Source organism: Gopherus evgoodei, chromosome 4 (assembly GCF_007399415.2).
Source record: "Gopherus evgoodei ecotype Sinaloan lineage chromosome 4, rGopEvg1_v1.p, whole genome shotgun sequence".
Taxonomy (NCBI): Eukaryota; Metazoa; Chordata; order Testudines; family Testudinidae; genus Gopherus; species Gopherus evgoodei.
Genome location: NC_044325.1, coordinates 128,440,318 through 128,460,830, shown reverse-complemented (window position 1 = coordinate 128,460,830; position 20,513 = coordinate 128,440,318). Strand labels below are relative to the sequence as shown.

General features: G+C 45.3%; 1 pseudogene; it reads left to right on the top strand.

The window, feature by feature from the left end:
• Positions 1-1,259: 1,259 nt before the first annotated feature.
• LOC115651254 lies at positions 1,260-19,330 on the top strand (annotated as a pseudogene).
• The last annotated feature ends 1,183 nt before the right edge of the window (positions 19,331-20,513 follow it).

Here is a 20,513-nt window from a genome sequence, read left to right as displayed (position 1 = left end):
AGTGAGGTTCCCCACTACTCAGTGAAATCACTAAAAACTGGGCTGAGTGGTGGACTCTCAGAAGACAGCATTGCAGTGAGAGGCAGTGGCCATGGCTAAAAGCAGTGGTTGAGCAGTGGCTAGAGCAAAGGCATTGCTCGGCCCCTACCTCAGGGGTGGGAGGTGAACCCACATGAACATGCCCCTGAATTCTGGGACTTGGCTGACTTTGGTCAACTGTGAGAGGGGTGGAGTGGAGGGAAAGGGGAGTGGACATTAGCCTGCCAGGTTTTCACACCAATGAGGCAAGGGACTACTGCTCAAGGTACAGTGGGTTGTATATTTACTTATGGTTTGCAAAGTAATGGTTCCCAAATTAATGCTGCATTTCATCTCCCTTTTCATAAAAGTTTTCTTTTGTTCTACATAGACTCCATGAAGAAGTAAGGCCTCTTTGAAGTGCCATGGGTGGTAGCTAGTTCTACCAGATTTCTGGATAGGGGCTAGAGCCAGTTCTATTTTTTTAAATTAAGAGGAACCCCTAGATATAGCACCTGGGCAGAAGGGGTATACTAATATACACACAGCAGCCATTAATTCTTTTTTCTTAAAACAACTCTTATTGCAGTACATCACAAGAACAACACACACATTATCCATTGAAAATGTAAATGACAACATCAGTGCTAAAATATTTTTCTGTTTCCTGACATATGCTTATAATATTCATTTTCCTGTGCAAACTTATTAAATTAGTAATTATACATTGGAATTAGTAGCAGGGGCACTGTGAAGAAGGGGAAGGATATTATGGGGAGAGCTGATCAGGTCACCCAGCAGGGCAGGGGAGAGGAGCTGAGAACAGTGGAAGGAGGAGAAGGATGGATTTGGGGAACAGATGCTATGGGGGTCCCAAGGTTTGAGACAGTGGCTGGAAGAGCAGAGAGGGTTTAGAGAGCAGGTGCTCCAAGAGAGGGAGGGAACTGGTAGGGCTAGAGGCAATAGGTTGATAGCAGTGGGGTGTCATGAAGCAGGATTCCTGGGGATCTGGAAGAGATAGGGTCAGAGGGAAGCAGTGGGGAGGGCAATAGGGAGCAAAATATTAAGGAAACCAGGGAGCAGGAGGACTGGAAGCAGTGGTTGCAAAAGGTATTCTGCTGCCGAAATGTGGTAATCCAAGGGTAGCCAATTGTGTGTTTCTTATGAATTTGCCTTTCAGTTTGGTTTTACTCATCTGATTCCTCCTTTATATCAGCAGGTCATGCACGTGTGCTCTGGCCATGAAGAAGGAAAATCACACCATGGTGACTGAGTTCATCCTCTCAGGGTTAACAGACAGTCCACAGATGAAGGCTCTGTGCTTTGCGGTATTTTTAGCAAAGTATCTTGTTATCCTGGTGGGGAATCTTGGGATGATTGTGTTAATCAAGGTCAACCCCCGACTCCACACTCCCATGTACTTTTTCCTCAGCCACTTGTCTTTTCTAGATTTGAGTTGTTCCTCAGCCATCACTGCTAAAATGCTGGTGAATTTCTTAGCAGAGAAAAACCACATTTCCTACCCCGGCAGTGCTGCACAGATGTTTTTATTTGTCCTCTCCAGAAGCACAGAGTGCCTCCTGCTAGCCATGATGGCATATGACCATTATGTGGCCATTTGTAAGCCACTGCTTTACATGGGCCTCATATCCCCGAGCTTGCGTGCCCAGCTGGTGGTCAGCTCTTATCTTGTTGGCTTTGTGAATGCTATGATACAAACAATTTCTACATTTAGATTATCCTTCTGCAGCTCCAATGTCATCAATCATTTCTTCTGTGGCATCCCCCCACTTCTAGTGCTCTTCTGCTCCAACACTCACATCAGTGCAATGGTGCTCTCTATATGTGCTATGTTTCTGGGCATATTCATGTCACTGTAAATTCTTGTTTCCTATAGTTTCATTGTTTCCACCATTCTGAAGATCCACTCTGGAGAAGGGAAACTCAAAGCATTCTCCACTTGTGCTTCCCACCTGATGGCGGTTACCATCTTCTATGGAACCACAGTCTTCATGTATCTGAGGCCTAGTTCCAGCTAGTCAATGGACGAGGAAAAGTGGGCCTCTGTGTTCTACACAGTGGTGATCCCCATTCTGAACCCCTTGATTTACAGCCTGAGGAACAAGGACGTGAAGGTTGCACTGAGAAGGATTCTACGGTGGAAGATACTTTCTTGAAGGAGCTGAAGATTTGCAAAAGATGCTGCTAGTTCTTTGATCACAATATTGAAATAATTGAGCAAATCCATGTTGACAAAAAATACAATGTAGTCCCCAGACTTTCAGGATAAGACCTTATCTTTCCTCTAAAGGATAAACGCTGTTCCTAGTGACAAAATAGTTTGAAGTAGGAGGGGAAAGCCACCAGGACTGATTTTGATATTTGGAGAGATTTTAAATTTGGTTGATGAAGGTATCTGTGCTGACATAATATACTTGAAATCTGGAAATTATCAATGGAGAATCATAGAATTTCCAGTGTGCTGTAGTGTTTCTAATGGGTTCTGCAGGGATCTGTTCTTGGTTTAACTGTCAAAAGTATCTTTACTTGAGTATCTTTGGAGTATCCTTACTTCAATGATCTGGAAAAAACCATAAAATAATTTCTGGCAATGTTTGCTGATGACTCCAGGACTGGTGATGTGCTAAATAATGATAGAGGGGAGGTCACTTGTACAGAGGGATCAGGAAGTTGTGGTAATCTGGCATCAATCAAATGTGTTTCAATACAGCTGAATGTAAGGTCATACTTACAGTATGGTATGATACTTACAGGAAGAGGGATAGAATGATGGACTGGCACTCAGAAGACATAGGCTTTCTTTCTGGTTCTACCACTAAGCTGCTGAATGACTTTTGATGACACACTTTGCCTGTCTGTGCCTCAGTTTCTCCATCTGTACAGCAGTGATAAATATACTGACCTCCTTTGCTTTGAGAGCTGCTGAAGAAAAGCGCTGTGTAAGGGCTAGGTGTTATTATTTTATTATCCTGGAAAACAGTGACTCTGAAAAGGACTTAGATCAAAATGAGTAATCTCCAGGTGGTTTGTTTGTTGCTGGGGGTTTTCCCCCACATTTTCCAGTGTATTTTTTTCCTTATTCCGTTCTGTCATTTTTCATAATTTCCTCAACTTTTGAAAGTAACAGGAGGCACTGCTACACGGAGATAAAAGCCCACTGTATGGACATGGATGGCCTGGGTCAGCAGACTTGGGCTTGCGTAGTTTGGTCAGCTGGGCTAAAAATTGCTTCGTAAATATGCGGGCTCGGGTGAGCCCAAGCCCTGAGACCATCCAGCCAAAGCCCAAGCCCAAGCATCTACACAGAAATTTTTCAGCAACAGATCCTGAGACCCTGACACTGGCTAGTCATGTTTTTTTTGTTCCTGTGTAAACATACCTAGAGCAGAAAAAGGTAACTTGTAACTCAGCCATTATGTGACTTTCAAAACTTGTTCTTTTTTGCCATTCAATAACTTGCAAAATTGGAGAAGATTGAAAAGCTACAGCATGTGGAAAGAGAACATGATAAAAAATATTAAAGGAAAATGGAAACAAACAAAAAAATCATATGAGGCTACAGATTACATTAATTCCTTTGTATCCCATGGCAAAAATTAAAAATAGAGAGGAGATAGGAAAAAAGAGGGGAGAAAAGAGAAAAAAATATAAAATGTTTACATTTCAGTTTTTCTAAACTAAAAATTTCACTGAAAACAACATTTCCCAGGAAAAAATATTGTTAACAAAAGCTCAACTTTGGTGGGAAGATGTGCAGGGCTGAGAAAAGTGTGCCTCACTTTATGATTGCCTGGCTTGAGACACCTTAAAAGAATCAGATTTCTGGGGGAGTGACAGCTCAGCACCTTCTGATCTGAGAATACTTCACAGTGGTTGTTATAATTAATTCCCAGCTCAGAGATGCTCTCTAATTGCTTAGCTTCAAGTACATCATGGAGAGTCAGATGTTTTGGAAAGATCTGCTCTGTCATAAAAATAAACACTCCTGCACCAACCAGGACAGGCATGTTTTCATCACTCCTGGGTTTGACATCATTATCTTTCCACACAGTTAGGCTATGTCTACACTACGGGATAATTTTGAATTAACATAAACCAGTTTTATAAAACAGATATTATAAAGTCGATTGCACGCGGCCACACTAGGTACATTAATTCAGCAGTGTGCGTCCATGGTCTGAGGTTAGCATCGATTTCCGGAGCATTGCACTGTGGGTACCTATTCCGTAGCTATCCCATAGTTTCCGCAGTCTCCCCTGCCCCTTGGAATTCTGGGTTGAGATCCCAGTGCCTGATGGGGCAAAAATCATTGTCGCAGGTGGTTCTGGGTACAGCCTCACCCCTCCCTTCGTCAAAGCAGCAGACAAATATTTCACGCCTTTTTTCCTGGGTGAACTGAGCAAACGCCATAGCACAGCAAGCATGGACCCTGCTCAGATCAATAGTGCAATCGTGGACATTGTAAACACCTCACGCACTCTTGTGCTGTCTATGGTGAACCATGAACTGCAAAGGCAGGAGAGGAGGAGGCAGCTACAGCAGCGTGGCGACGAGAGTGATGAGGACATGGAAACTGAATTCTCCCTACCGCGGGCCCCTGTGCTTTGGAGCTCCTGCTGGTAATGGGGGAGGTTCTACCCATTGAACGCCGATTTTGGGCCCGGGAAACAAGCACAGACTGGTGGGACCGCATAGTGTTGCAGGTGTGGGACGATTCGCAGTGGCTGCAAAACTTTCGCATGCGTAAGAGCACTTTCTTTGAACTTTGTGACTTGATTTTCCCTGCCCTGAACCGTCATAATACCAAGATGAGAGCAGCCCTCACAGTGGAGAAGCGAGTGGCAATAGCCCTGTGGAAGCTTGCAACGCCAGACAGCTACCGGTCAGTCTGAATCAATTTGGAGTGGGAAAATCTACTGTGGGGGCTGTTGTGTTGCAAGTAGCCAAAGCAATCATAAGCTGCTGCTACGAAAGGTTGCGACTCTGGGAAACATGCAGGTCATAGTGGATGGCTTTGCTGCAATGGAATTCCCTAAGTGTGGGGAGGGAATAGATGGAACCCATATCCCTAGCTTGGCACCGGAGCACCAGGGCACCCAATACATAAATCGCAAGGGGTACTTTTCAATGGTGCTGCAAGCACTGGTGGATCACAAGGGACGTTTCACCAACATATAAGTGGAATGGCCAGGAAGGGTTCATGACGCTCGCGTCTTCAGAAGCACTACTCTGTTTAAATGGCTGCAGCAAGGGACTTACTTCACAGACCAGAAAATAACAGTTGGGGATGTTGAAATGCCTGTCATTATCCTGGGTGACCCAGCCTACCCCTTGATGCCATGGCTCATGAATTCATACGCAGACAGCCTGGACAGTGGTCAGGAGCTGTTCAACTACAGGCTGAGCAAGTGCAGGATGGTGGTAGAATGAGCATTTGGCTGTTTAAAGGCTCGCTGGCGCACATTACTCACTCGCTCAGACCTCAGCCAAACCAATGTCCCCTTTGTTATTGCTGCTTGCTGTGTGCTCCACAATCTCTGTGAGAGTAAGGGGGAGACCTTTATGGCGGGGTGGGAGGCTGAGGCAAATCACCTGGCCGCTGATTACGCGCAGCCAGAAACCAGGGCGATTAGAAGAGCTCACCAGGAAGTGGTGTGCATCAGAGAAGCCTTGAAAACGAGTTTCATCATGGGCCAGGGTACGGTGTGACTGCTGTGTTTGTTTCCCCTTCATGAACCCCCTCCCCTTTATTGACTCCTTCCCTGTAAACAACCCACCCTCCCCCTTCTATTACAGCTTGCTTAAGGAAATAAAGTCACTATCATTTAAAAAGCATGTATTCTTTATTAAAAGTCATTCCCTGTAAGCAGCCCACCCTCCCCCTTCGATTACAGCTTGCTTAAGGAAATAAAATCACTATAGTTTAAAAAACATGTATTCTTTATTAAAAAGTAATTATAAAAAGAGGCAGAGAATTAACAAGGTATCCCGGGTGTGGTTTGGGAGGAGGATAGGAGGGAAGGAAAAGGCCATTAAGCACATTTCAATGTAATGACAGCTTTTTGGTTGGACTGTCCACGGGGGTGGAGTGGGCGGGTGCACAAAGCCTTCCCCCACGCGTTCTTACACATCTGGGTGAGGAAGATATGGAACATGGTGAGTACTGAGGGTGGTGACACAGGGGCTGCAGCGGCACTCTGTGACCCCACTGCTCTTCCTGAAGATCCACCAGACGTTGGAGGATATCAGTTTCATCACGCAGCAGCTCTAGCGTTGCATCCCGCCACCGCTGATCTTCCTGTCTACACCTCTCATCTCAAGCGTCTCTCCTATCCTCACGTTCACTGGCATCTTTCCTGTACTTTGCAACCACATCCTTCCACTCCTTCAGATGAGCTCTTTCATTGCGGGTTACTTCCACGATTTCAGCGAACATTTCATCTCGCATACTCTTCTTCCTCCACCTTATCTGAGCTAGCCTTCGGAATGGAATAGGGAGGCTTGAAAACTGTGCAGCTGCATGAGGGAGGAAAAAAAGGGAGAGAAGTATTTAAAAAGATACATTTTACAGAACAATGGTTATACTCTTTCACAGTGAACAACACTATTCACCTTACACAGCACATGTGATTTCCCTACAAGGTCGCATTTTGCATCTTTTAATATTGAGTGCCTGCAGCTCTGGTGTTACAGATCTCACAGACACAGGTCCGGGCATCACAATTCAGCAGGCATGCATCCATGATAAGTCACTGTCTTTCAGCTTCTCCAGCCTTCATATACACAGTGCCCTCTGATGCTTCTTTCCTGTTAACAAGCAGCAGCAGATGCCAACCCCACCCCTCCCCAATCCAATTCTCTAGGATTGCTTTACCCCTCCCCCCACCGCATGGCTGGTAACATGGAAGATCACTGTTAATCACTCCCCTTCCCCCGCACCGCGTGGCTGGTAGCTGGGAAGATTCCTGCTGGCCAAACGCGAGAAAGCTCAGCGCTATCCTTCCTCCCCTCCCCCTGCTTGGCTACGTGCAAGAAAGGATTTCTTGTAAGCAACAGGCAAACACCCTTGCAGGAAAAAGGCCATCTCTGTCCCCTTAATTAAATTCCTGAATTTCAACCAGGTTACCATGAACGATATCACTCTGCTGACGATAACAGAGCGAGATAAAGAACGGATGTTTCCTGAATGCCTGCAATCACCAGGACCATACACAGCTATGCTTTGTCATGCAGTGATACTCGATTACTTGCTACATGCATGGCGTGGTAAAGTGTCCTACCATGGTGAACGGAACAAGGCTGCCTTGCCAAGAAACCTTCTGCAAAGGCTTTTGGAGTACGTCCAGGAGCGCTTCATGGAGATGTCCCTGGAGGATTTCCGCTCCATCCCCAGACATGTTAACAAACTTTTCCCATAACTTTACTGGCTGCGAATGCATCCCAAGCCCTCATGGCAAATCAATCATTAAAAAAAGCTTGCTTTTAAACCATGTTTTATATTTACAAAGGTACACTCACCAGAGGTCGCTTCCATGGCTTCACTGTCTGGGCTAGTGGCTTGGGAGGGCTGGGAGGGTAATTCCGTCTGGGTCACAAAAAGCTCCTGGCTGTTGGGGCTAACGGAGTGCTGTGTGCTCACAGCAAAGTCGTCCTCCTCTTCCTCCTCCTCCTCCTCATCTTCCCCCTCTGCTGAATCCTCAGCCATGGTTCAGATTATAACCCCCACTTCGGAATCCATGGACAAGGGGGGCGGTAGTGGTGGCGCAGCCTCCTAAAATTGCATCCCTCTCAGTGTAGAAGCGGCATGTTTTCGGCCCTGACCCGGATCTTCCGTTTGTTGCTTTGGTTTTCTGGTATGCTTGTCTGAGCTCCTTAACTTTCACTCTGCACTGCACTGAGTCCCTGGTGTGGCCTTTTCCCATCATAGCCTTGGAAATTTTTTCAAATATTTTTTCATTTCGTCTTTTGGAAAGGAGTTCTGTTAGCACTGAATCCTCTCCCCATATAGCGATTAGATCCAGTACCTCTCGTGTGGTCCATGCTGGTGCTCTTTTTCTGTTCTCAGGAGACTGCATTGTTACCTGTGCTTATGAGCTCTGCGTGGTCACCTGTGCTGATGAGAGCTCCACGCTGGCCAAACAGGAAATGCAATTCAAAAGTTTGCAGGGCTTTTCCTGTATACCTGGCCAGTGCCTCTGAGTTCAGATTGCTGTCCAGAGCGGTCACAGTGGTGCACTGTGGGATATCGCCCGGAGGCCAATAACGTTGATTTGCGGCCACACTAACCCTAAACTGATACGTTAATATCGATTTTAGTGTTACTCCTCTCGTTGGGGAGGAATACAGAAATTGATTTAAAGAGCCCTTTAAATCGATATAAAGTGCATTGTAGTGTGGACGAGTACAGCTTTAAATCGATTTAACGCTGTTAAAATTGGTTTAACTGCTTAGTGTAGACCAGGCCTAAGACCTTCAGCACCAAAAGCCGGAGTCCTTACTCCTTGAACTAAAGGCACAATCCGTCAGGCTGGAGAAAATGGTATTTTTCATATTCAAAAGAGGTTAGTGCATTCCATTGTGATTCTGGGATTCCATACAAACTAAAGTAACTGCTATTTTCAATTCTAAACAAGCTTAATTGTCACAGTACCTAAGTAAGAAAGCTTTAGCCCAAACTGACATGCCATGATGAAGAGATCAATCCATCTGGAGACATCACTTCACTCTCATCTCTTGTTGAGTTAAGGAACGATGTTTTTCAACCTGAAATTCTGCTAAAAGTGACTCAAGTCACTGTTTACGGGCTCAGCTTAGTGACCAGCGTTGCCCATGTGTGGACCTTCATTAACCTGACTGTTATTATATTTATTCTGTGTGTGCATTTTATCAGACAACTGTGCTGGTGGTTACATTGGGAAACTGAATCACAAGTCCACCCATTTAGGCTTTCTTAATTTTCTCCTTTATTTATACAATTTCAGGCAGAATTATGGTCACGTATATTGTCTGAACATATATTTATGGCAGACAAGACACAATTGGTCGGGGGCCCAAATTACCACATTCTGGGGCACTGGGAAGTTTTTCCACCTTCCATGATGGCTATTGACTCCTCTGATCTCCTGGTCTGGTCCTTCTGTTTCTGTTCTAGTGTTTCCCCTTTTTGGGACTTGTTCAACTGATTCATTTATATATTTTCACATTCCATACTGCTTAACTTTTCTCTCTTTGTGCTGTTCCTAGTGATCTATTGTATGGCCATAGTGGGGAATCTGGGGATGATCTTGTTAATTAGGATTGAGACCCAACTCCACACCCCAATGTATTTTTTCCTGAGTAACTTGCCTTTCTGTGATTTTTGCTATTCCTGGACAATCTCCCCTAAGATACTGCTGAACTTCTTAGCCGAAACTAAAATGATTCCGTACAATGCTTGTGTTTATGACCCACCTCCAGCTATGACATGGAAACAGACAAAATGACCTCAGTGTTTTACACCCTGGTGATCCCTATGCTGAGCCCCCTGATCCACAGCCTGAAGAACAAGGAGGTGAAGGGCACTCTGAGGAAAGCAATGAATAAATTGCAAGCCTCCTCCTGAGTCTGTTTAAAGCAATACTGAGCTACTCACAGGACATTTCATGTTCTAGTTCATTGCAATGCAATTTCATGTGCTGAATTGTCATGTCCTTGAACAGCTTGAAGAGTCTGCTGGTGCATATGTGTTTTAGTAACAACATACATTGAGTGGAATCCTTAGCTGGCCTAGGTCAGCAAAGCTGCACTGAAGTCAATGATTTACGTCAGTTGGTGATCTAGTCCTTGATGGGCAAGGAAAGCCAGTGTCACTGTGCCAAAGAGGTAACAGAATAGCTAACCCATTTGCCCCTTCTTTGTATCAGACTTGGTTTCACTGTATGATTGCAGGTGTAAAGTGAATGATTTCTAGAGATGAACTAAAAAGCAATCTGCATCCCAGCTGGTTCTCTGTAGTTCTCCCTGTTATCTGGAGCGGGGCCAGCTCCAGGCACCAGCCGAGTAAGCTTGTGCTTGGGGTAGCAGATTCTACGGAGCAACATTCCACCCAATCCTAGGGTGGCACAGCAGTTGTTTTTATTTTTGGTTCCTCAATCTGTCTGCCCTGTAGGGGGCAGAGGAGGGGAACGCCCTGCAGCAAACTCAGCCCAATCCTCCAATTTGTCTAGGTCACTCTGGACCCTATCCCTACCCTCCAGGGTATCAACCCCCCCCCCAGCTTAGTGTTATCCACCAACTTGCTGAGGGTGCAATCCGTCTGCAGTGGGGCAGACTGCCCCACTCCCTGTGAGAGTGGGCTGTGGCAGCCCAGGGCACCTGCTCAGACAGGGAGCCAATCAGAAAAGGGCTTATGGGAAGCCAATCAGGGCCCAGTTTGGAGACAGCCAATCAGGGCCAGGCTCAGACGTATATAAAGGCTGCCGAGAGCAGGAGCAGTCAGTCTGTCCCAGGCCTTTGGCAGGGGAAGGTCAGTCTCCAAGGGTGGAGACTAGCACTGTGAATGGCGCAGTGCTGGCCAGGCTCGGGGAGGCTAAGGAGCTTGAGCCTGTAGCCTGCCAGGCTGCAGGCCCTGAAAGGAAGAGCCTAACTGGTGCAAGGGGCCATTGGGGAAGCAGCCCAGAGAAGCAGACAGAAGAGGGGAGAGAAGTAGGACAGCGAGGCTGCTGCCAGAGGGTCCGTGGGCTGGGACCCAGAGTAGAGAGCAGGCCTGGGTCCCTCCCTTCACTCTTTGCAGTACATCCAGCCATTGGCCATAGGGAGTGGCCATTAGACTATGCCAGATCCCTGACAAGAGGGATTGGACTCAGAAGGCGGTTGGACATGGTGGCTGGAGTGTAGGACTGCTGATCACTGACCCCCAGAAGGGGGTGCAGATGGACTAAGGGACACTGCAGGAGGGCAGTGGCCTTGAAGAGGACGCTGCCAAGCAGGGAGCAATGCGGGTCCAGAGACAGCAACAGAGGGCAGAACGATGGACAGGACACCACCAGGAGAGGGCGCTCCACTGGACAGAGCTAATTCCCAGAGTTACCAGCAGGAGGCGCTAGGTGGTGAGTCCCAACCTGTTACACCATCCCATCATCCAGACCATTAATAAAGAAGTTGAACAAAATCGGCCCCAGGACTGACTCTTGGGGCACTCTGCTTGATACTGGCTGGCAACTAGACATGGAGCCATTGATCACTACCCATTGAGCCCAACAATCTAGCCAGCTTTCTATCCACCTTATATCCCTGGACGATCTGTCAGTCCTGAGAGAATGAACTCAGTTGCAGCTGAGTGATTTACCTCTTCCATCTCCTCTGAACAGAGATTAGGTAGCTACAGAGATGTGGGCAGGCGGATGGCTCGGGCAACCTTTCCCTTCTCTGTAATGAAGTAAATGAAGAAAAATAAAGATTAGTGTCCTAATGGACACCAGTACCCAATCAGGAAAGAGCTTAGTCCACAGAGCCAAATGTTCAGAACTAGCCATCCCAGTTAGATAAAATGCACACACTGTACAAATACAATGACAAGCAGGTTAAACATACCCCACATATGAACACTCCTGTTCACTAATCTGAGCAGCAGTGACTTGTGACTCTGGCATGAGAGAATCAGGGTGAAAATCTTAGCTCCAGAAGGGGTGAGAGTAAACAAGTGTCAATATTTCTACCCTCTTTGGACAAGGTGAGCTCTGTGGCTCAGCATGTCCATTTGGGGTAATGCTTATTTACTTGCTAATTAAGATTTTTGGCATCTGAAAATGGCATTTACTTTAGTCTGTATGAAAACCCAGAGACATAATGGAATGCACTCCAGTGACTATGTAATTGCCTATTTTTTTTCCATCCAAACAGGCCTTTCCTTTAACTGAAGCTGGAGCTGGGGCTTTTGGTGCTAAGGGTCTTAAATGCAATACCTGCTGATCGCCATGGTGTCTGTATGTGTATGTGGCTGTGATTCAGGACAATAGCATGTACCTGCAGAGAAGAGAGAGAGAGAGAGAGAGAGAGATGTGGTGGCGCTTCCCCACTGACAGAAGCTGCCAGTTTGGAGAATTCGGGAATAGTTTATATTTTATAATATTATAATATCTTATACTGAGATTTGTGATCTATGGGACATGATCCCTGAACCATCTGGGAATACCTGAGCTCGGAGAAACACAGCGCCTAATTAATGTGGTCAGTGAACCAAAGCTACCCTTAGTGTAACTCATGCCCTGGGGATTAATTTGGACTACTCTTTCTTACTGTGTTTATTAAATGATGCAATTTCTATCAGAGTTACAGAGTACAGGGTTAGGGGAATATTTCATCATGCTGTTTTCAGTGCAAGCTGAGTACTGAGTAGAGCTGATCAGCAATGGGTTTGTTTGGTTGTTTGTTGAAACTGAAAGCTTTTGGCTGAAAACTTAAAATTTTGATTGGAAATACAGCAGGGGTGCCTCAGATAATACATTACCAGCATTCTCTTCTATGAGCCAGGCTCCCGGCTGGGCTACATCCCCTATGATGCATGATGGTCTCCCCTCTTGCTGAATTGCCATGGAACATTATAAGAATCCCACAGCCATGGTTTGGGGAGGAGGGGAGTTGGGGGGGGTTATGGAAAGCTGATAATTTCCATGGAAAAGAGATACTTTTCATGGAAAAAAAATAGTTGAATTGAAAATCCAATTTTCCATCAAAAAAATTCTCAATCAAAATTTTCAGCCAGCCTTAGCAACAAGTTTGGAATCAAAGGAACAGAAAGTTAGATACTGCTGAAATGTACTCATTGTTTGCAGCTGGAGTTGACATCTTCTCAGTCATTTCTGGTTTCAGAATGTCCTAGCCCCAATAGGTGGAATGTAAAACGTGTAGGACATGTAGGAGTACTCCAGATTATCTTTCAGAGTAGCAGCTGTGTTAGTCTGTATCCGCAAAAAGAACAAGAGTACTTGTGGCACCTTAGAGACTAACAAATTTATTTGAGCATAAGCTTTCGTGGGCTACAGCCCACATCTTTGGATGCATAGAATGGAACATATATTGAGGAGATATATATACACATACAGAGAGCATGAAAAGGTGGGAGTTGCCTTACCAACTCTGAGAGGCCAATTAAGTAAAAGGAAAAAACTTTTGAAGTGATAATCAGCATAGTCCAGTACAGACAGTTTGATAAGAAGTGTGAGAATACTTACATGGGGAGATAGATTCAATGTTTGTAATGGCTCAGCCATTCCCAGTCTCTATTCAAGCCTAAGCTGATTGTAACTAGTTTGCATATCAATTAGAGTTCAGTAGTTTCTCCTTGGAGTCTGTTTTTGAAGCTTTTCTGTTGCAAAATTACCACCATCAGGTCTGTTATTGAGTGACCAGGCAGGTTAAAGTGTTCTCCTACTGGTTTTTGAATATTATGATTCCTGATGTCAGATTTGTGTCCATTTATTCTTTTGCATAGAGACTGTCCGGTTTGGCCAATGTACCTGGCAGAGGGGCATTGCTGGCACATGATGGCATATATCACATTGGTAGATGTGCAGGTGAATGAGCCCCTGATGGCATGGCTGATGTGGTTAGGTCCTATGATGATGTCACTTGAATAGATATGTGGACAGAGCTGGCATCGGGCTTTGTTGCAAGGATAGGTTCCTGGGTCAGTGTTTTTGTTCAGTGGTGTGTGGTTGCTGGTGAGTATTTGCTTCAGGGTGGGGGGTTGCCTGTAAGTGAGGACAGGTCAGTCTCCCAAGATCTGTGAGAGTGAGGAATCATCTTTCAGGATAGGTTGTAGATCTTTGATGCGCTGCAGAGGTTTTAGTTGGGGGCTGAAGGTGACAGCTAGTGGTGTTCTGTTTTCTTTGTTGGGCCTGTCTTGTAGGAGGTGACTTCTGGGCATTCATCTGGCTCTGCCAATCTGTTTTTTCACTTCAGCAGGTGGGTATTGTAGTTTTAAGAATGCTTGATAGAGATCTTGTAGGTGCTTGTCCCTGTCTGGAGCAAATGTGGTTGTATCTGAGAGCTTGGCTGTAGACAATGGATCGTGTGATATGTCCTTGATGGAAGCTGGAGGCATGTAGGTAAGTATAGCGGTCAGTAGGTTTCTGGTATAGGGTGGTATTTATGTGACCGTCGCTTATTAGCACAGTAGTATTCAGGAAATGGACCCCTTGTGTCTAGGCTGAGGTTGATGATGGGATGGAAATTATTGAAATCATGGTGGAATTCCTCAAGGGCTTCTTTTCCATGGGTCCAGATGATGAAGATGTCATCAATGTAGCAGTAAGCAGAGTAGAGGTGTTAGGGGACGAGAGCTAAGGAAGCATTGCTCTATGTCAGCCATAAAAATGTTGGTATACTGTGGGGCCATGCGGGGACCCATAGCAGTGCCACTGACTTGAAGGTATATATTGTCCCAAATGTGAAATAGTTGTGGGTGAAGAGGACAAAGTCACCAGGTTAGCTGTGACATTATTGGGGGGGGGGAGGATACTGTTCCTGGTAGCTTGTAGCCCATTTTTGTGTGGAATATTGGTGTAGAGGGCTTTTACATCCATAGTGGCCAGGATGGTGTTTTCTGGAAGATCACCGATGGATTGTAGTTTCCTCAGGAAGCCAGTGGTGTCTCGAAGATAGCTGGGAGTGCTGGTAGTGTAGGGCCTGAGGAGAGAGTCCACATAGCCAGACAATCCTGATGTTAGGGTGCCAATGCCTGAGATGATGGGGCATCCAGGATTTCCAGGTTTATGGATCGTGGGTAGCAAATAGAATACCCCTGATTCTAGACATTTGTCTGTACAGATTTGTTTCTGTGCTTTGTCAGGTAGTTTTTTAGCAGACGGTGTAGTTTCTTTAGGTAATCCTCAGTGGGATTAGAGGATAATGGCCTGTAGAATGTGGTGTTAGAGAGCTATCTAGCAGCCTCTTGGTCATATTCATGATGATAGCACCTCCTTTGTCAGCCTTTTTGATTATGATGTCAGAGTTGTTCCTGAGACTGTAGATGGCATTGTGTTCAGCATGCCTGAGGTTATGGGGCAAGTGATGTTGCTTTTCCACAATTTCAGCCTTTGCACGTTGACGGAAGCAATTTATGTAGAAATCCAGTCTGTTGTTTCCTCCATCCAGAGGAGTCCATGCAGAATCGGGTTTTTTTGTAATGCTGGTAGGGAGGATTCTGTGGGTTAGTATGCTGTTCAGAGGTATGTTGCAAATATTCTTTGAGTCGAAGATGTCGAAAGTAGGATTATAGGTCACCACAAAACTGTATTATGTTTGTGGGTCTGGAGGGACAAAAGGAAAGGCCCCAAGATGGGACAGACTCTTCTGCTGGGCTAAGAGTACAGCTGGAAAGACTAACAATATTGTTGGGTGGGTTAAGGGAACTACTGTTGTGGCTCATTGTGGTATGTAGCAGTTTAGATAGTTTAGTGTCCTTTTTCCTTTGTACAGAGGCAAAGTTTGTATTTGTAAAGTCTTTCCATGAGAGAGCTTGTGTGGAAGGTTGGTTTTTTATGATAGTATCCGTGGCAAAGGAGAGGGTGATGGATTAGGTGCCCCATTTCTCTCCCAACACAGACAACTGACTGTCTGCAAAGCACATCACATATTTGGATCTTCACACATGTGCAATAGGTACCACTCTGACCCTAACAGCCCCTCAGTACCCACTGGCAGAGTTCAATGTCATGTAAAGCAACTCCTGTCCGACCTGACAAACTCACTACACCTAATGCGTTGCTGTGATGGTATTTTTCTATAAAGAACGTTGTGTAAGGTATCAAATTAAAACTTATATCATGCTGGTCTTCATGATCATTGTGTGATGTAACAATGAAAAGGCTATAGGTATGTACTAATAATATGCTCATACCATGAAACCAGGCAGGGCTGGTAAACAAATTTGTCCCAAAGAAATGTTGGTTTCCCTTTGTGATGCCGGCTGACCACATGCCAGCTTGTGCCAAAGCTGAATGCTGACAAATACATAACTTGAAGCAGTCTGGCTCTTCTGTGCATTAGTATTGTTAAAATCGGTATTAGAATTATAAGAATGTTTGTAAGTTGCTGTATGCATTAATCTCATTTATAGTATCTATATCCCATGTTATAATGTAATATTTAAGTGTTTGTTTGTAACCATAAACCACCAGACCGGAGAGAAGCATTAACTACTGTGAGATACTAGTTTCCAACAAGAGACGTTATCCTCTGTCCAACAAAGGAGGCTCATCAACAAATCATTGTGAAACATTGGAGGACAAATGACTTCATTGACTGCTCCCTCCTCAGTCCCTGAAGAGGAAATGTGCAAGTGAATTGCTCCCAACAATTCGATTTGCAACTCACAGCAGAAACAGGGAAGGAATAAAAAGCCCTAACAAAGCGGAACTGTATCTTTTCTTCTGCTTGGACTCTAAGCAGCAAAGATTACTAAACTGGTGCAATGTCTACGCTGGCACTTTACAGTGCTGAAACTTGCAGCACTAAAGTGAGTGTTTTTCACACCCCTTAGAGAGAAAGTTGCAGTGCTGTAAAGTGCCAGTGTAGACAAGCCCCCAATATAGGATCCCCAGAGTTTGTTCTGGGTTAGCCCCTTGAAAGACACATCGAGCTTGCTTATTATAGAAGCTTCTATTACCTTTTGAAACTTGACTGTGACTCATTTGTGTGTATATGTTTACCTGCTTTAACTTTATAAATAACTCATTTTTTTTCCTAGTTAATGAATCTTTAGATAATTCATTACATGACTGGCTACAAGCATTGCCTTCAGTGAGAGATCTAAGGTGCAACTGACCTGGGGTTGGTGAGTGGTCCTTTAGGACTGGAAATAACATGAATATTGCTGTGATCTTTGGTGTAAGGGACCATCTATCACAAAGGTAACCTTACCTGGCGGCAAGATGATCAAAGTACCTAAGGGGACTGTCAGTGTCTCCAAGTTAAGGCTGTAACAGTGCCTGAGTAATTTACTCATGCAGATGAAATAGAACTCACAACCAATTTGGGGTTTGTGCCCTGGTTCTTAACAGTCTGCTCTGAAGTTAGTACTCATACTTTTGAGCCACTTCAGGACAACTTGCCATATCTGCCTAGGTCTTGAATGTAAATGGCACAGGGTAAGCCAATGAGAATTATATTTGCAGCTGAAGTCAACTGGAAAAGCCCATTAACAAAAGGGTGAGAAAACCAGCATAGACAGCATGGCACCTGCACACCAGAGGAGCTTTGGGGGTACAAAAATACATTTCAAAGTTATACTGAGTATAAGAAGATGGGGAAAAAGACATTTTGTGCTTCGTCACTGAAGGGACAAAGAGGTCAGCACCTTCAGTGGATCCCCAGCCATGTGAGTTGGTGCTGCTGAGAGGTACCTTTAAGTGAGAAACTGTCTCAGACAAGGATTAAGGCTGTTGAGTTTTCACCATTAGAAAATGTGTCATACTTGCTTCATTTGTAATTATTTTCTGTTTATATTATCTTTGCTTAAATTTCTGTTCTTTTTTAGTAAAAGTATTCCTGGTTTTACTGTAAATCCCTCTCAGAGTAATATATTAAAGTGTGATGCCTCAACTGATCTAGCAGGCTGGTGTGTATAGTGCCTCTCTGGAGACAGTGGACTCAGTAATTTCTGTGAGAACCCAGTGACGGGAGCCGGATACCGCAGGGGAACACATTTCAAGGAGCTTTCGGGATTGCAGTGAAACTGTGATTTCCTGCAAGGCAAAGTAAAAGCTGGCAGAGCTTTGGAGGAGATTGTTTGGGAGAGGGACTAATGAACTGGAGCATCAGGGAGCTGACACTCAGTTTAGCTCCTGCAAGTCCCTTGCTCACTGACACACGGGGGAGACAGGGTGACTCACAGTCCTGAACTCCCCAAGAAAGCATCACAATCTTCTTGAACATTGCTGGGGCCATCAGACATTGTTGGAACACAAAAGAAAAAAATAATACAAATAATTCACAGTGATAACATGCATGATGAAGAATGAGATTGCAGTGAAGTGAGAACTGAATTCTCCTGCTTCTCCATCCCCATCAGTAACTCAGTATTGAGTAACCAGGCTTATTCATCACTTTCCATAAGGCATCCTTCACCTCCTTGTTCCTCAGGCTGTAGATCAGGGGGTTCAGCATGGGGATCACCATGGTGTAGAACACAGAGGCTATTTTGTCAGTGTCTAGGGAGTAACTGGTGGCGGGTCAGAAATACATGAACAGGAGGGAACTGTGGAACAGGTTGGCTGTCAGGTGGGAGGTGCAGGTGGAGAAGTCTTGTGCCTGCCCTCGGCAGAGTGGATCCGCAGGATGGTGACAATGATATAGGTGTAGGAGAGGAGAATGTTCATAATGCTGCTTACAACAACGCAGCCAATCAAGGCAAACACTGCAATCTCATTGACGTGTGTTGGAGCAGGAGAGCAACAATACCAGTGGAAAATCACAGAAGAGATGATTGATCACTAGGAACAGCACAAAGAGGTGGACCTGCAGCTCTTGACGATCTGTCAATCCTGAGGGAATGAACTCAGTCGCCGTTAGTGATTTCCCTTTTCCATCTTCTCAGCACTGAGATCAGGGAGCTCCAATGATGTGGGCGGGTAGGTGGCTCAGGAATTCTAGCCCTTCCCTGTAATGAAAGGAAGCTAAGGAATGATGGGGGTTAGTTTCTTAGTAGGCACCGCTGCTGAATCAGGGAAAGGCTTTAATGCACAGAGCCAGATGTTCAGAGCTGGTTACTCCAGTTGTCTTCTAAAATATACGCACAGCATAAATATAAGACCAATGGGTTAGTTATGCCCCAAACATGGGCATTGCTGGTCTCTAAGCACAGCAGCAAATAGTGACTTTTGATTTCTGCATGAGAATGTCAGTCTGAAAACAAGGGGTGAGAGTTAGTGTCGATCTGAGCTCTTCCCAATTCATACAAGGTGAGCTCTGTGCTCTTGCATTTCAGTTCTGGGTAAAGCTTAGTTATTTAGTGTGATAATTAAGCTGTTCAGACATGAATATGGGCTTTGCATTAGTTTGCATGAAATCCTGGCGTCATAATATAATGTACTATCCCCTCCCCAAGCTTGTAAACTGCTACTTATTCCCAAATGTGAGGGTTTTTTTTCCTTTAGCACAAGAGAATGGTGCTTTTGGTTCCAAAGGTCTTGGTTCAATCCCTGCTGATGACCATAGTGTCTGAATTTGTATGCGAGTGTGATTCAGTACAACAGCATGTACCTGCAGAAGACAGAGAGAGATGTGTCTTTGCTTCCCCCATCAAGAGTAGCTGCCACTCTGGAGAATTCAGGAGGTTTTATACTGTTCTTGGTGACCTGGGGGACCAGATTGCTGAAGCAACTGGAAACAGCTGTGCTCACCGAGATGCATAACAAACAATTAAAAGCTCTGGGTCAGTCAAAGCCATTCCCAGTGTAACACATACATACACTGGGGTTTAATCTGTCCCACTCTTTGCTTCTGTGTTATTAAACAGTCCCATTTCTACAACCAGAGTTACCAAGGCCAGAGCTATGGATATGTTTCATTCTGCTGCTCTCACTGGGAGCCAGGTGAAGAGTGGGGTGGGTGCAATGAATATCCTTGAAGGAAAGGAGATTAGAGGACAAAATCGGATGTCAATGGGGTTACACCAGTGCAAGATGTCCATGTCTCTGAATCCCTTCTTGTCCTACAGAATCATGTTCTTGTCCTTCTCCCACTCTGTGACTCTAGTTAGAGCAAGCACACCCAGGAATCGGTTTGGTGTCGCAGGCTGACCCCACACTCTGCTGAATAATAATATTAACCAGCAGCATCTCCTTTATTTTTGTTCCCTCCCCTCCCTTTCACTTCTCCCCATCTCTTTTCCTCAGTTTTTCCATTCAGCTTTCTCCTCACATGATTTCCATTTTCCCTTCCCCCTCTCTCAGGGCTAGATTGTCACAGTCCTTCCTCAGCAATGCTCAGTGCTGCTCAGATTGTGGATTCTGGCCATGACGGAGATGGCAGGGGCTGCTCACCTGACACACCTCTCTGGGAGCAAGTGGGTGGGGGAGATGACAAGGAGTGGAAGGAACCTCAGCTCCACCCCCTTATTCACCAGCTAGGGTAGTTGACTGCCTGCATTCTGCCTGTGAGTAAGGGGGTAGGCTGCTCCAGGATGATTAAATATTGCTCTCCCTCATGAGCAAAGGGAAGCATGGCAGAAACTGTGACTGTCTGAGTCACACTCTGTTTTCTGGTCAGCTCCTTGTGCGGTGCAGCCCACTGACCTATACTCAGAGCCAATTGGAAGGTTACAATCTAGCATTACATCTCCTTCTATTCATCTCCTTTCCCATGCTCTCTCTTTCTCTAAGTTTTCCATTCTCAGTGTTCTCCCCTCAGCTCCTTCACCTTGGCCCCATCTCCACCTCTACCCCGGTTCTCAGATCACGTCCACCTCCTCCTGTAGTTCTCACCGGGCCGGT